This window comes from Calypte anna, chromosome W (genome assembly GCF_003957555.1).
Source record: "Calypte anna isolate BGI_N300 chromosome W, bCalAnn1_v1.p, whole genome shotgun sequence".
In the NCBI taxonomy this organism is placed as follows: Eukaryota; Metazoa; Chordata; class Aves; order Apodiformes; family Trochilidae; genus Calypte; species Calypte anna.
The window spans coordinates 522,807-536,417 of NC_044276.1; positions in this window are offsets into that span (position 1 = coordinate 522,807).

A 13,611-nucleotide genomic window follows, 5' to 3' on the forward strand; every position below is an offset into this window, starting at 1 on the left:
TATTTTTTTCTTTAAACTTTGTTCTACAGTTCTCCACCCTTCTTGAGGTCTAGCTGATAGGTCTAGCTCAATTTTCCTTTTTCTTTAATAATGGTCAAAGAGGAGAGTGTAAACATCTGTCACTACAAAAAGGTTAGATTGTTAAAAATCCTTGCCACATGATTTTTAGTTTCATGTATAAATTCTTTAACTATTCTGAAAGAGATGTTAGTGTTGATTCATGCTCACAACATTTCAACTTAATTTGGTTGTGATAATTTCTATCTACATCCCTTCAGTTCTCTTCAGCGTTTCTGCCTTACATCCTTGATCCCAAAGAATTAGCATGAGAGTACCTATAGAATATTTTTAATGTTCTTTCTTCACTTCAGCCCTGCTTCTTCTTTTGTGCTTAGTTTTTATAGCCAAAAGAATGTTTACTCTTTGGCAAGCGTTGATTCAAGTTGTCTTCCACCAAAATTTGAGTCAAATAGTGGAAATGTTGAACTTCAGTGTTTTGTGGGAATTCTTGTTATAATGGAGATATTATTTAGATCTCTTGATTACAAAACATATTTTGAAGATATGCTGTCACTTAATTACACATGTTAACTTTTTGCTCTGGTTTTGTTTTCTTTCATGATTTGAACTTGATCTCTGCTGATTCCTGGTGCTGAGTGAAAAGAAAACCCAACACTTGTTACTGTGTTTTATAGTGACATACCTGCAAGATGGAGAAAAGTGACACATGCATTTCTGCTGAGGTCTTAGACACATCTCACAGCAGAGAAATCCTGGGACATTTGACACCGTCTCCCACAGCATCCTCCTGAAAAAACTGTCAGCCCGCAGCTTGGACAGGAGCACCCTGTGCTGGGTTAGGAACTGGATGGAGGGCCGGGCCCAGAGAGTGGTGCTGAACGGGGCTGCATCCAGTTGGCAGCCGGTCACTAGTGGTGTCCCCCAGGGATCAGTGTTGGGCCCAGTTCTGTTCAACATCTTCATTGATGATTTAGATGAGGGGATTGAGTCCATCATCAGCAAATTCGCAGACGACACTAAGCTGGGGGGGAGTGTTGATCAACTAGAAGGCAGGAGGGCTCTGCAGAGGGACCTGGACAGACTGGAGAGTTGGGCTGATTCCAACGGGATGAGGTTTAACACGGCCAAGTGCCGGGTCCTGCACTTTGGCCACAACAACCCCATGCAGCGCTACAGGCTGGGCACAGAGTGGCTGGAGAGCAGCCAGGCAGAAAAGGACCTGGGAGTCTGGATCGACAAGAAGCTGAACATGAGCCAGCAGTGTGCCCAGGTGGCCAAGAAAGCCAATGGCATCCTGGCCTGTATCCGGAACAGCATTGCCAGCAGGTCCAAGGAAGTGATTCTGCCCCTGTACTCAGCCCTCGTGAGGCCACACCTTGAGTACTGTGTCCAGTTCTGGGCCCCCCAGTTCAGGAAGGATATCGAGGTCCTGGAGCAGGTGCAAAGGAGGGCAACCAGGCTGGTGAAGGGACTCGAGCATAGACCCTACGAGGAGAGGCTGAGAGAACTGGGGTTGTTCAGCCTAAAGAAGAGGCGGCTCAGGGGAGACCTCATCGCTCTCTACAACTACCTGAAAGGAGGGTGTAGCCAGGTGGGGGTTGGGCTCTTTTACCAAACGACTTTCAACAAGACAAGAGGGCATGGACTTAAGTTGTGCCAGGGGAAGTTTAGGTTAGATATTAGAAAGAATTTCTTTACGGAAAGAGTGATCCGTCATTGGAATGGGCTGCCCACTGAAGTGGTGGATTCTCCGTCCCTGGAGATATTTAAAAAAAGACTGGATGTGGCACTCAGTGCCATGGTCTAGCAACCGCAACGGTGGTTCAAGGGTTGGACTCGATGATCTCTGAGGTCCCTTCCAACCCAGCCAATTCTATGATTCTATGATTCTATGATTTGCCCTCTGCATACTGGAGAGAAGGGTAGTGTAGTGTTAGAGGAGCCCTTGCACCTCAGGTAGGATTTGTGCCAAATACTGACACAAATACTCTGAAGAGCAAAGAGGTAAAGAGCAAAGTAAGGGCTTCTTATTTCTGTTTTAATAACAAATTTACCTTCGTGTCTGGGTTTGCAGAACCTCTTTGTGAGGACATTTTTAAAATGTGGATATGCAGAAGTGTTTTCTGGCTTCAGCAGAGCCTGTGTTCACTGAGGGCTTAGAAGCACCCAGATTTATAAACAGGAGAGCTGAAGACAGATTTACTAATAACCTGAACACTACCCTAGAGCATAGACACAGGACTCTCATTCAAAACTAAAGCACCAGTTAACTTGGAGGATTTGGTGGAACAGAACTGGTCATCACAAAGTGGAGTCAGAGGCTGTAAAATCTGGCATGCTTGAGACCTCTGGTTTACAAGGCTTTAGGTTAAGCACATGTGTCAGAATTCAAATGCTCTGCATCTGAATCCTGTAGCTGCTATTAGAGCTCATGGATTGTGAAAGCGGAGTTACCAAAGCGCTGAGCTGATGGGACAACGGGACAAGTCCTACCATCAGCTTTTTTTTTTTTTTTTTTCTTTTTACAGCTTTTAGATCCATCTCCCTCATTTATTCCCAAGTTTGTTAGAGCAACACAATTCTGCTTGAGAAACAAATAAATATTAAAATTGAATTTTTCTTCATTAACAGTAAATATGCCATTTGAATTCATTATGCATCATTCTTCTTATTCTCTGTTGTGGCTATCTTAAAGACACATAGACATTCGCTTAAAATAAGTTTTTAGAAATACAAAAGCAATTGAATGTAGCTGTGTGCATGGAGCAGTCTTTGTCCCCAGGAACCAAGTGACATTTACAACTTCTTGCCTTCTGAGTAGTGATCCTTGGGTATTTTCATACTCTAGAAAGTTCTTTAAAATATTTTTAGTCTCAGGATTGTGGGAGGAGTGCCAACTTTTTCAGAAGGTGCATTGCCAAAAATGTACTTGCTGACACAGGATTGAAGCGTTCCATTTCTGCTTTTGTGACTGCTGGGTTCACTCATGAGAGCTAGAAAGCGAAACTGGGTAGAAAGGGATTAGTTTCAAATATAGTCCATTTTCCACTCTCCAAAGAGTGCACGCACAACACAAAAGGAAAAATTAAATGAGATATTAAAATGCCTTTCTCTTTTGAAGCTTGACCCTGCCTTCCCTTATTCCGTTACACTGGAGTTAATGGGGCTGCTCTACTCCTGTAGCCGGAAAGGAGTCTCTTGTCCGGGATCGACGCGTTGATATGGTGATATAGACTCATAGGATGTGATCTGAGTCTATTGCCCACAGCATGGAACTAGCAAAGATGGTCTGCTGCTATGGAAGCAACCAGCCACTCTCTCAGCTAACTCTAGAATGAGCTGCCTCAGTGGGTGTGAGCCTCACTATTTATTGGCCCCATGGTCTTGCACATGCTCCATAGGGGCCCTGCCCTGGCTGGGCACAGGTGGAGTTGATAGCAGCTCACACCTACTTCTTGATGATCAGAGGCACCTGGTCGCTCTGTTCCACTACAGTTCCTCTTGGTGACCTAAAACAAGGGGTGCTCTCTGTCCACAGCCCATGCTGGATGCCTCTGTACTCACGGGAGCCCTACAAAGATACACAAACAAGTATGAGCAAAGTAGAATGCATTCTCTCAGCATCCTCATTATGCTGGACATGCTCATTAGTTTAAAAATTATGATTGGAACAATTTTCAGAAAGATTTTTATGGCGTAGACTGTTATACTTGTGAGATTGCAACAGTTGTGCAGAGTAATCATGGTGATCAGTGTTCACTCCAATTGAGTAAGAACTGTTCTGAACAGAACAGTACAAACTCTCTCCTGGGTCTAGCCCATCATTCCAAAGTACTGCTGGGTAACTGGCAGTCTCCCTTCTGAAAGTTCAGGCTGGAGTTTAACTCACCTACCCCAGCAGTGTCGTCTCCTTTGGGTCTGGTGTAAGAAGTGGGAGTTGGACCCCTCCATCCCTGGGTCCTCTCCTCTTCTGGGTAAACACACACTAATCTTTTTCAAAAGTACACTCTCCAGGACAGTGACCAGGGACAGGTCTAGAAGAGGAGAACATTGTTTAAAACCACAAATATATCAGGCAGATCCATGGAGAAATGACACAAGCAATGGCTTGCATTCCCTCCCCTGCTGAAACCACTCATGTCTACCTGGCAATACTGACAGCAGTCACAAGCTTGTAAAAGCTGCCTTCAAGCTGAGATAAGAAACTGAATTTCATTTTCTTCACAGATCTGGGGAATCTGTGCACTACTCTGCCTTACTGACAGCTCTTCCTTTCTTTAATACATCTCCTGCAGTTTCTGATGCTGTCACAGTGTTATCCCCAAAGTGGGTCCATTACCTGGTGTGCCATAAGCACACACAGAGTCCAGATCTTTGACTTAATCCCCATTTCTGCACAGAAAGGGGAACAGGGTGCTATTCCACAAAGCAAGCTGCATTTCCTGAATCACAAGTGATACTTTTATACCTAGAATCGTGAGAAAGAACTGGCCACCTCTAGGATGTTGTGGAGTCTACAGCCATGCTGCACACTCCTCAGGGTGAGCATGGGGGATGATCTGGGCTTCAGCAGGATTGGTTGTTGTCCCCCCTTGCAGCCTCCACCCCGTGATGAGTTGGGCTCTCTTCAAATATTTTGGGAGTCCACACTCCAGGGTAATTTAGGTCATCTGGAATGATTTGGGGGTCACCTATCATGTCCCCTGGCCCCCAGGATGGTTTGTGGGTTGCCAACTGCAGCCCAACACCACCAGGATATTTTTGATGTCCCCAATCAGAGCCCCCAACCCCTGGGATCAGTTGGGGTTTCCAGGGCTGGGGTTGAGCCTCCTCCACTGCAGCCCCCAAACCCCAGGATGAGTTTGGTTCCCCCAGGAAGGGGGAGACCAAATCACAGCTCCTCCACCCTCCAGATGAGTTGGGGGCTCCCCAATTCCATCCCCCCACCCCTGGGATAAGTTGGGGTCCCCCCTCAAAACCATGACCCTCTCCCTCTAGCTTAGTCTGCTCACCCCCAGTTTGGGCAGTATTGGGATAACCACCCCCCTCCCATCACCTCCCAGTACAAGCAGTGGAGCCCAGGACAGTGGGGAGGGGGGGGTGCAATGCTCAGTGATCTTAGAGAGCTTCTGAAACTGTGACAGTTCTGTGATTTTTGGTGATCACTGAGATGGTTCCAGTTATGATGGATAAGATCTCATTTCCAGTAGAAACTCCTCTTGCACTGGGAGCAGCTTTAGGTTTTTTACCAGTATGAAGGCACTGAGGTGAAGGCATCAAGGGTGGGGCATTGATGGGTCACCCTTCCAGATGATGATGGTCAAGCCCCAGGCCCATGCAGCCATTCTCTGCACACAAGTCCCCTGGGGCTGGATGTCTGACACACGTTTAATAAAAGAACACAGCCCCAGAGATTTGGGCTGTTCATCTTCAGATGGGAGAAGGTGTGTGTGTGTGTCTGGGTGAGGAAGATCTGCTCTCCCATTTCATTTTTGCACCTGAGAAAAACATTGTATGATTTACACTCAAGAAATCAAAGGGTAAGTGATGCAGAAGGCTCCAGCCACACATTTCCACTGACTCCCCAGAAATATGCAAGACCACACCATCAGTCACACTGCCCTACCTGCTGTAGAGGTGTCAGACCAGAAATGATGGTTTCAAGAAAGAAAACACAACACAATCCAGCACAACAACAAAAAAACCAACCTGAAGAAACCAGGTACACAAACCAAGGGTCCCTAATCAAACCCTAAAAATGAAAACAAGCTTTAATCCTTTAAAGGAAGCCCAGGGTGCTGGGGCCTGGCCCAGCTGCTCATCACTGCTCTTCTGGGGCTCTGCCCAGCTCCCTGCCCCCAGCTCTTCATCCCTCCCTCTCTGTCCTTTGCCTATCACAAGTTTGGGCTTTCACTGTCTGTCTCCCTCTTAACATTTCCCAATTCCTCCCTGCCTTTTCTCAGAGCCATTGCTATTTTTCTCTCTCTCTCTCCACATCTTTCTCTCCCTCTCCTCTCCTGGCCTTATTGTCCCTCTCTCTCCTGCAGCCTCTCCCCTTTCCTGCCTCTGCCTCTCCCTCCCTTCTCCTTTCCTCTCCCCTCACCCTTTCCCCTCTCTCCTGCTCCCTCTCCCACCCCTCTGTCACTCCCCTCTCCTGGGGCCTTTTCTGTCTCTCTCAGGCCCCTGGCCCGCCCCTGGCCCGCTCTCTTTCCATCCCCCCTCTCTCCTCCTTCCCGCCCTTCTCCTCTCTCTCTCCCTCCCTCCCTCTTTGCCCCCTTCCCCTCCATCTCTTTCCTGCTCCTCACCACTCTTTTTCCTGCCTTCTCTCCCTGCCCAGATCCCCTTCCTCCTGCTCCCCCTCCCAGCTGGGCCGGGGCTGGGGCAGCCCTGGGGTCGGGTGGGCTCAGGCAGCAGGAGAGGAGGAGTGCCTAGGGGCATGCTGGGAGCTGTAGTCCCGGGGCATGCAGGGGGCTGCCCGGCGGCCATCTTGGTTCCCGGGCCATGCTGGCAGCTGCCGTTTCCCCACACTCCCCATCCCGCAGCCGGGGAAAAACTCCAGGAGGGTGGCAGGGATGAGCCAGCAGCTCCTAAAAGCCCTCAAACTGAAGGAGGAAGCATGCAGAGGGGGGAAGCAAGGGCAGGTACCCTGGGAGGAGTAGAGAGGTGGTTGCAGCAGCTGGTGAGCAGGGCAAGAGAGCCACATCCATCCCAGGTAGAATTGAATCTAAAGCAGGGCCTGGGACAACCAAGGAGCCCCCACTGGGGGAGAAGAAGAGGTTTGTGATCATCTAAAGAACCTGCAGGTCCACAAGTTTATGGGACCTCACCGGGTCCATGCATGGGTCCTGAGGAGCTGGCAGACGCAGTTGCTGAAACTCTGTCCATCCTATTGGAGAGGTGATGATGGTCTGGTGAGGTTCCCACTGAGTGGAACAAAGGTACCTGTCATAGTTGGAGTGGATGAACTAAAGTTTGAGTTGGAGAAGTAAAGAAGGAGGGTCTGTGAGTCTGAGGGGGTCACTATTCCCTCCCCTCTCCTGCCCATACCCCATAGAAAGTCAGGCAGCCCAGCAGCCCATCCCCCTTTCCTCCTGCTCCTTGCTGGGCTGCTGTTCCCCTCTGCTCCTTTCCCACCAGCTGCCACCTGCTCCTCAGAATCCACATCCATCGGGTGCTTGGAAGAGCCGTGGAGCTCCCTCTTGAGTCGGCCCTGCCACAGGGAGCCCTCAGGCACCCATTCCTGCCAGCATGGAGATGGGGTTGTGTGTCAGCTCAGGGAGCTGTTCCCAGGGGGGAGGAGATCAGCCCTGGCTGAGCCTTCCTGCAGTCCCTGGCTCTGAGGAGGAGTGGAGTGTCATGGGAAGAAGTGGGGTTGCTGCCTCTCATTGTGAAGCAGGAGTTCTAGAGGTAAGAATACCTGTGGTGGTTGGTTGGTGGTTGGAGGTGGAGTGTGCTGGAATATTTTTTACGTCTTCTGTCATTTTCATGAGGAAAAGGCAGCCAGTAGCTGTGCCATTTGTCCCTCATTTCTATCATTTCTCACAGAAAATTTCTAATAGCTTTTCAGTTGCCCCAGCCCCTCCACTATTGCTTCTTCATGCCCTGCAGTTTGCCAGTTTAAATAATCTGTAACTAATGACACAGCCTTGGATCCTCTCTGTACCTTCAGCACAGGCTGGGAGGGGTCCTGGTGGGTACTATTATAAATGACCGAGACTCAGTATTCTTCTGTTAATGGTTTAATTTAATTAATAAAATTGCAATAAGCAAAACAGCACTGGGTGCATGGGGAGTCTCCGCTCTACTCACATGCATGACGTAAAGTTTAATCTTTTAGTTTATATTACATACATTAATACATATTCTTAACTATTCTAATACATATTCATGACTGTTCTAGGAATAGGCCGGATTATATTTATTAGTTCTTGGGAGAGGCAGGCCTTCAAAGGCACATGCCCACTTTATCTCTGGGCATCTTTTTGACCCCCATCTGGTGGTCGTTGGATGAAGTCAGTGTCTGCCTCAGTTTCCCCTCTCGTTGCCCTTCAATTCCGCACATGAGCTCCTTCGCTCTTTCCTGTGCAACACTCTGCAGTCAGCAGTAAAACCACCTGAAATTGCGACGCTGTGTGGTGGGCAGCAAAATCAGCTTAGATTAGCACAACAGGATGTACATTGTAGTGTTTTCAGGGTACAGAAACTGTAGATGTCTTGTTTCTTGTTCCCCTAAGCCTTGTAGTTACACAAAGAACAGTTATATTTGCATCTAACGAATTCATATGTTTGCATATTTCACAATGTTGAAGACAGATAAATTATTAGTACTCTCAAAGTTGGGTTAGCACACACTTTATAGTTATTTAACACGAATTCACAAACACATGTATATTAAACCACCTGTAGTCAGGGCCTGGGGCTGTGCCTGCCTGGCTGCCTGTCCTGCTGACAGCCCTGGAGTCAGGGTGTGTGTCCCGAGCTGTGGAGCCCTGTGTCCCCAGGCAGCGCCAGCTCCCCGTGAGCAGGGCTGTGCAACCTCTTTGCCCGCTGCTTTGCACAGCCAGCTCCATTTGCCCAGGGGTCTGCCTGCGAGCCCCCCTCCAGCTGTGCCTGGGCAGGTGCCTGGAGCAGTGATTTAGTGAGAAAAGCTGTGCTGGGGGGCTTGGGGGATCTTGGCTTGTAGAGGAATAGAGGGCTGGTGTGGAGAGCTTAAATGTGGGAGAGCAGCCTGGTGGAGGAGCGGGGACTTGTGGGTGCTGATTGTGTGCTCTTGCCTTTGCAGCAGGAGGTGCTGGAGAAGAAAGTGGAGGCCTCCACGGTGTGTGGAAGAAAGCATAGCAGAATAGTGAGCAGAGGAAGCTTGGATGAGTGAAGTGGAGGTAGGAGGCCCCATGGGCAAAGGGACCTGACTGTCACACCAGAGCATTGCCAGCACCTTTGCTGCCCTGGCCAGCTTTGTGCTGGGTGAGCTCCCTGTAAGCAGGACTGGGGGCTTGGGCCTCTGGCTGTTTTTCTTCTGGTGAAGCTCCCCAGAGAACAGGGGCAAACCTGTAAAGAGGGCAAGAAACACTGTGTTTGGGGGGTGGAAATGGAAGGGTTATTATTAAGAGAGGATGTTAAAAATGCTGACTTGATGTTTCAACAGGAAAACTTTTCACTGAGAGAGATATAAGTAAAGCAGCAAGCTGCAGCACGCTGGGCGGCCGGGAAGCCACAGCTTCACCACCGGCTCGCAAGTTCAATAATGTAAAACCAGTCCTTTTATACTTTTCGTAAACCCCTCCCCCTCAGTCTCTTACCAGTTTATCACTGGTTTTCATTTTGTGGGCTCTCCCAGCATTGGTTCTTGTTTCGCGGGCTTCGCTCTAGTGCTGCGGGGAATGGTCACGTGACGTCCCTGTTTCGCGGGCCCCTGCGGTCGGCCCCTCCTCCTGTTTTTCTGGCTTTTCTCCTTTATAAGTACGCTTAAACATACACCCCAAAACAACAGGATACAACATGCTATCTCAACAAACTGACCAAACAAACATTATTAAATTGAAAGATACACTCAACAAAACAGTAAACTACAATTTTAAACCCTTATTTTTCACAGAGGAGGGCAGTGTTTATCTTGGGTGCAGGTTAGAGCCTTGAGCTTCATTGGGTTTGTTTGATCTCCAAGAGTGTCCTGGTCTGAGAGGAGCAGGAGAAAAAGGTGCCTGGGACAGGGCACTTTCAAGTGCTGATGTGGCAGTGAGGACGGGGAGCAGCTGTGCCCCTGGGGTTGAGAGGATGGTTCAGGTGACCCAAGTGGGCTAATGCCAGTATTCCTTCCCATGGTGCTCTGTCTGAAATGGGTCTGAAAAGAATCCCCTGGTGGCTTTTCTGGCTGGTGTGTTGGCTGGGTTGGGGCCTGTTTGTTTTGTGCTGCTGCTGCTGTTTCTTGTTTCTGTGCTGTAGAAGAACAGAGTTCACGGAGACAGGTGGTCTTCTGCCTTCCCAGTCAGGACCAGTTTGGTTGCTGTAAGGTTGTTGTGGTCTGTCACTTGGGCAGCCCTATCTGCTGCTGAGTCCAGTGGGGGACAAGTGTGGTGGAGCCAGGATTACCAACTGAGGAGGCAGTTTCCATGTTTATCTGTGTTGTACATCTTTGTAATTCACTCTCCCTATTCCTACTTCATGAAATTTGTGCTACTGCTTTTCTTCCAACCTTGAAGTTTCTCTCCCTCATTCCTTTTTTCCTCTTCCCCTCGGAAGAAAGTTGTGGGAAAACAGTCTGCGGAGGCTTAAGGATTCCATGTGCACATCAATATGATTGTATGAAATCGTTTATTAGCAACTTGCATTCACTTTATATAGAGAAGCCTTGTTTACACCGTCCTATCATGCAGGTGGCCTTGTACTCCAACCACACATACCATTCTCACGGAACCTTCTTCCCACATAATTATTTTCCTCCTCTGTTGCCAATTAAGTTATCTCTTTCCCAGTAGCTCATTCTCAGAAAGCCTCTAACTAGGCCTCAATAACCATTAACCCAATGTGGCCTAAATTTAAGTAAGTCAGGATTGCTCACAACCTGGATATTTCTGAACTGTTTCCCCAACAGAAAGTGGGGGATTTAACCAGGGGAAAAATGCTCTCTTTTTCCCCTAAAAGAGATAGTGGGACCCAGCCAATCCTGTAAGCAGGGTTGTGCATGTCCCCTGTGCTGAAGGTGAGGTGCTGGGACAGCCAGGTTAATAAAGGCTCATCCTCATTGTTGCCCAACTTGCTCTATAGGATAAAATTTGTTCTTTAAAGCTCTTTAGTCTGTTTGTGCCATCAGGATGGGACCTTTTGTTTAGCTGATGCTTTCTCACAGGGACCCTTTTGGGGGGGGGATGGAAGGGGCTGCCAGCAAACTGCGGTTGTGTGGATGCCACGAGCTCCTGGGCAGGATCATCCCCTGGGGGCATGGGAGGAGCCCCAGCCCCATAATGTCCCCTTGTCCCTGCAATGTCCCCCAGCCCCATAATGTCCCCCAGACCCATGACACCCCCTTACCTGCCATAGAGAACTGGCAGCTCCTCCCAAAGCTCCTTATTCAGCTCTTCAAACACCACTTGGGCTTTGTTAAACTCTTCCTCAGCCTGTGCAAAGGGACCAGGGGCCATCAGGGTTAGGGACACGGGAGGGGGGGGGGGGCTGTGCAGGGCAGGGCTCCCGTGGGAGATTTTGACCTTGATGATTTTTGCCTCGTCCTTTTTCTTGGCACTTTGCAGAGCTTTCAGGTGATGTCGGGCACTGTCGTAATCCACCAGCTTACGGCCCCTCTTGGTGATGCGTTCCTGGGATGGGGGGGGGGGGGGGAAAAGGTGAACAGGAGCCTGGCTGCTCCCCCCCACCCCTTTTACCACCCATCTGGGTGGTACCTTAAAATCCCTGAATTGAGCCAGGTAATTCTCCATCAGCCTCAGTGCTTGGTCAGCCAGCTTTGCCTCGTAGTCATCCCACAGGAGGTCATTGCTCTGTGGGGAGGAACACGGAGGGGATGCCCAGAATTTCCCCCCCCCCAACCTCCCCTCCGGCTCTACGTGCTGGGCTGCATCCCCAGGGATCTCCCTGGATCCCTGAATTCTCCAAGGGGATCCCTGGGGAAGCAGGGGAAGGCAAAGAGCTCACAGCTGCTATGTCTTGCAGCTCCTTGTGACCATCCCACTCCGTGCTGTAAATCTCCTGCAGAGTTTCAGTCATTTTCCTTGAGCTCTCCTGCATCACTGTGGCCCAGGATGAAAAAATATTATATACCATTATTAATTGGTATTTATTTTTTTTATTATTATTATTAATTTTACTTTCTTTAAAATTAGAAGGGACCCCAGGAGGCAGCAGGGCCAAGGGATGGTGTTGGTGGGTTCCCCCCCTCTCCTTGTCCCCGTGCAACCTGTTGCAGCTGGAAGTTGGAGGCACTTTGCTCAAACTGTTCATCTCTGGTTTCCACCGTTTTGCCCAATTTTTGCAAAACCTGGGAAGGAGAGAGATGTAAAAAAAAAAGCCCAAAGTCATTGTGGGTGCTACCCACAGGGCTGGCCCCAGGGAAAGCCCCTCCTGGGGGATGCTGAGGATCTGGTAAGGACAATGCCAAGCAGGGATTTAGCTGGGGGATGAAAAATTTTGGTGTGACCCTTGGTGTTTTTATTTTTCAAAGGAAAATGGTGACTTTTTGGGTGCTAATTCATCGTGCTACAAGTAAAATCCTAGAGGTGCAGCTCTACCTACCCCAAAACATCCATGCACATGACTGAGTGCAAGTGAAGCCCTGGATGCTGCCTCACCTGGAACCAGTGATGCTGGGCTAAGGATGAGGATGGCCAAAGGAGCATGGCAAGGCCAGGGCCATCCCAGAGGGAGCTTTGGGGTGTCCAGGAAGAGCTTCACCCAGATAAAGCCTGGGCCTTGCTGATACAGCCATGGAGGGGCTGAATTTAGCACCAAACCCCAGCAGGGAAACCCAGGGAGTGGGTGGGTTTGGGGACGGGAGCCTCCACATCGCTTTCAAAATGAGACTTGTGGCTTCTTTTTTGGCAGAAAGGGAAATAAACACCACCCCAAATTGCCCCATTTCTGCCTCCTTCCAGAGCCCTTCTCCCTCACGTCCTTTATGGCCAATTCAGGCTCTGACTGTGTTTCCTGGGACAATTCCTGCTCCGAGTCCTGCTGATGCCAACACCACCTCCAGCCAGTCCCAGGGACCCCATGCCAGCAGCACACAGCCCCCCATAAGATCTGGAAGGGATTTTTGGTGGAAAAATCTCCCTTTTGGAGAACCCAGGGGTTGCTAAAGAAGCTTGAGGGGCGTCACAAAGATGCTGGTAAGCCCAAAGCCTTGGAATAACAATGATGCTGACCAAGAATCAACCAAATCAACACTCTATGAGCACTCATGGGTGCTGAACAGTGCCTGTTTTGCCACCCCTCTGGGGCTGGAGTAGAATAAAATGGAAGAATAAACTAAAAGAAGGGATTTTTGGGGTTGTATGGGGGGTGGGTACCATGCCATACCTTCTCCTGTGCCCAGCTGAAGTGTTTCTGGACTTGCTTGGCAAAGAGCCCAGGTCCCCCAATCCTGCCCTCAGCCATGACTGTACCTGAGTTCCTGCTCACAGCTCTGCTCTGGGGTTTGGTGTTTGCTCCAGAGGAAGTTTTGGGCGAGGCAGCTGCCAGCATCCGCCGAGCACCCAAGGGTGCTCCCCCATCCCCCCTAAAAAGGCTCCCTGTGTCCTCACTGAAGAGGGTGGGACACAGGGGGGGACAGGAAACCCCTGCCTGCCTCTGAATTCTTGTGTGCTCGTCTGGTTTGTGGTTTAAATTTGGCTTTTGGTGCAGTTCTGGTGCTGGGATTTCAGCCCCTGTGCCAGGCACAGTCACACTTCAGGGTGCAGGCACAGGGTGAGGTGGCAACAGCCCCCAAATCCTACACCCCTCCTGGCAAAGGAGCTTTTGGAAGGGAAATGGAGTTTAGTGGCAGGGAAAAATCCTGACTGGATCCCCCTAGATCCCTCTGTATGCCCCCCATCCCCAAGGAGCTGCCCTGCTGCCCAGGAAGGGGATTTTCAGCATTTTCCC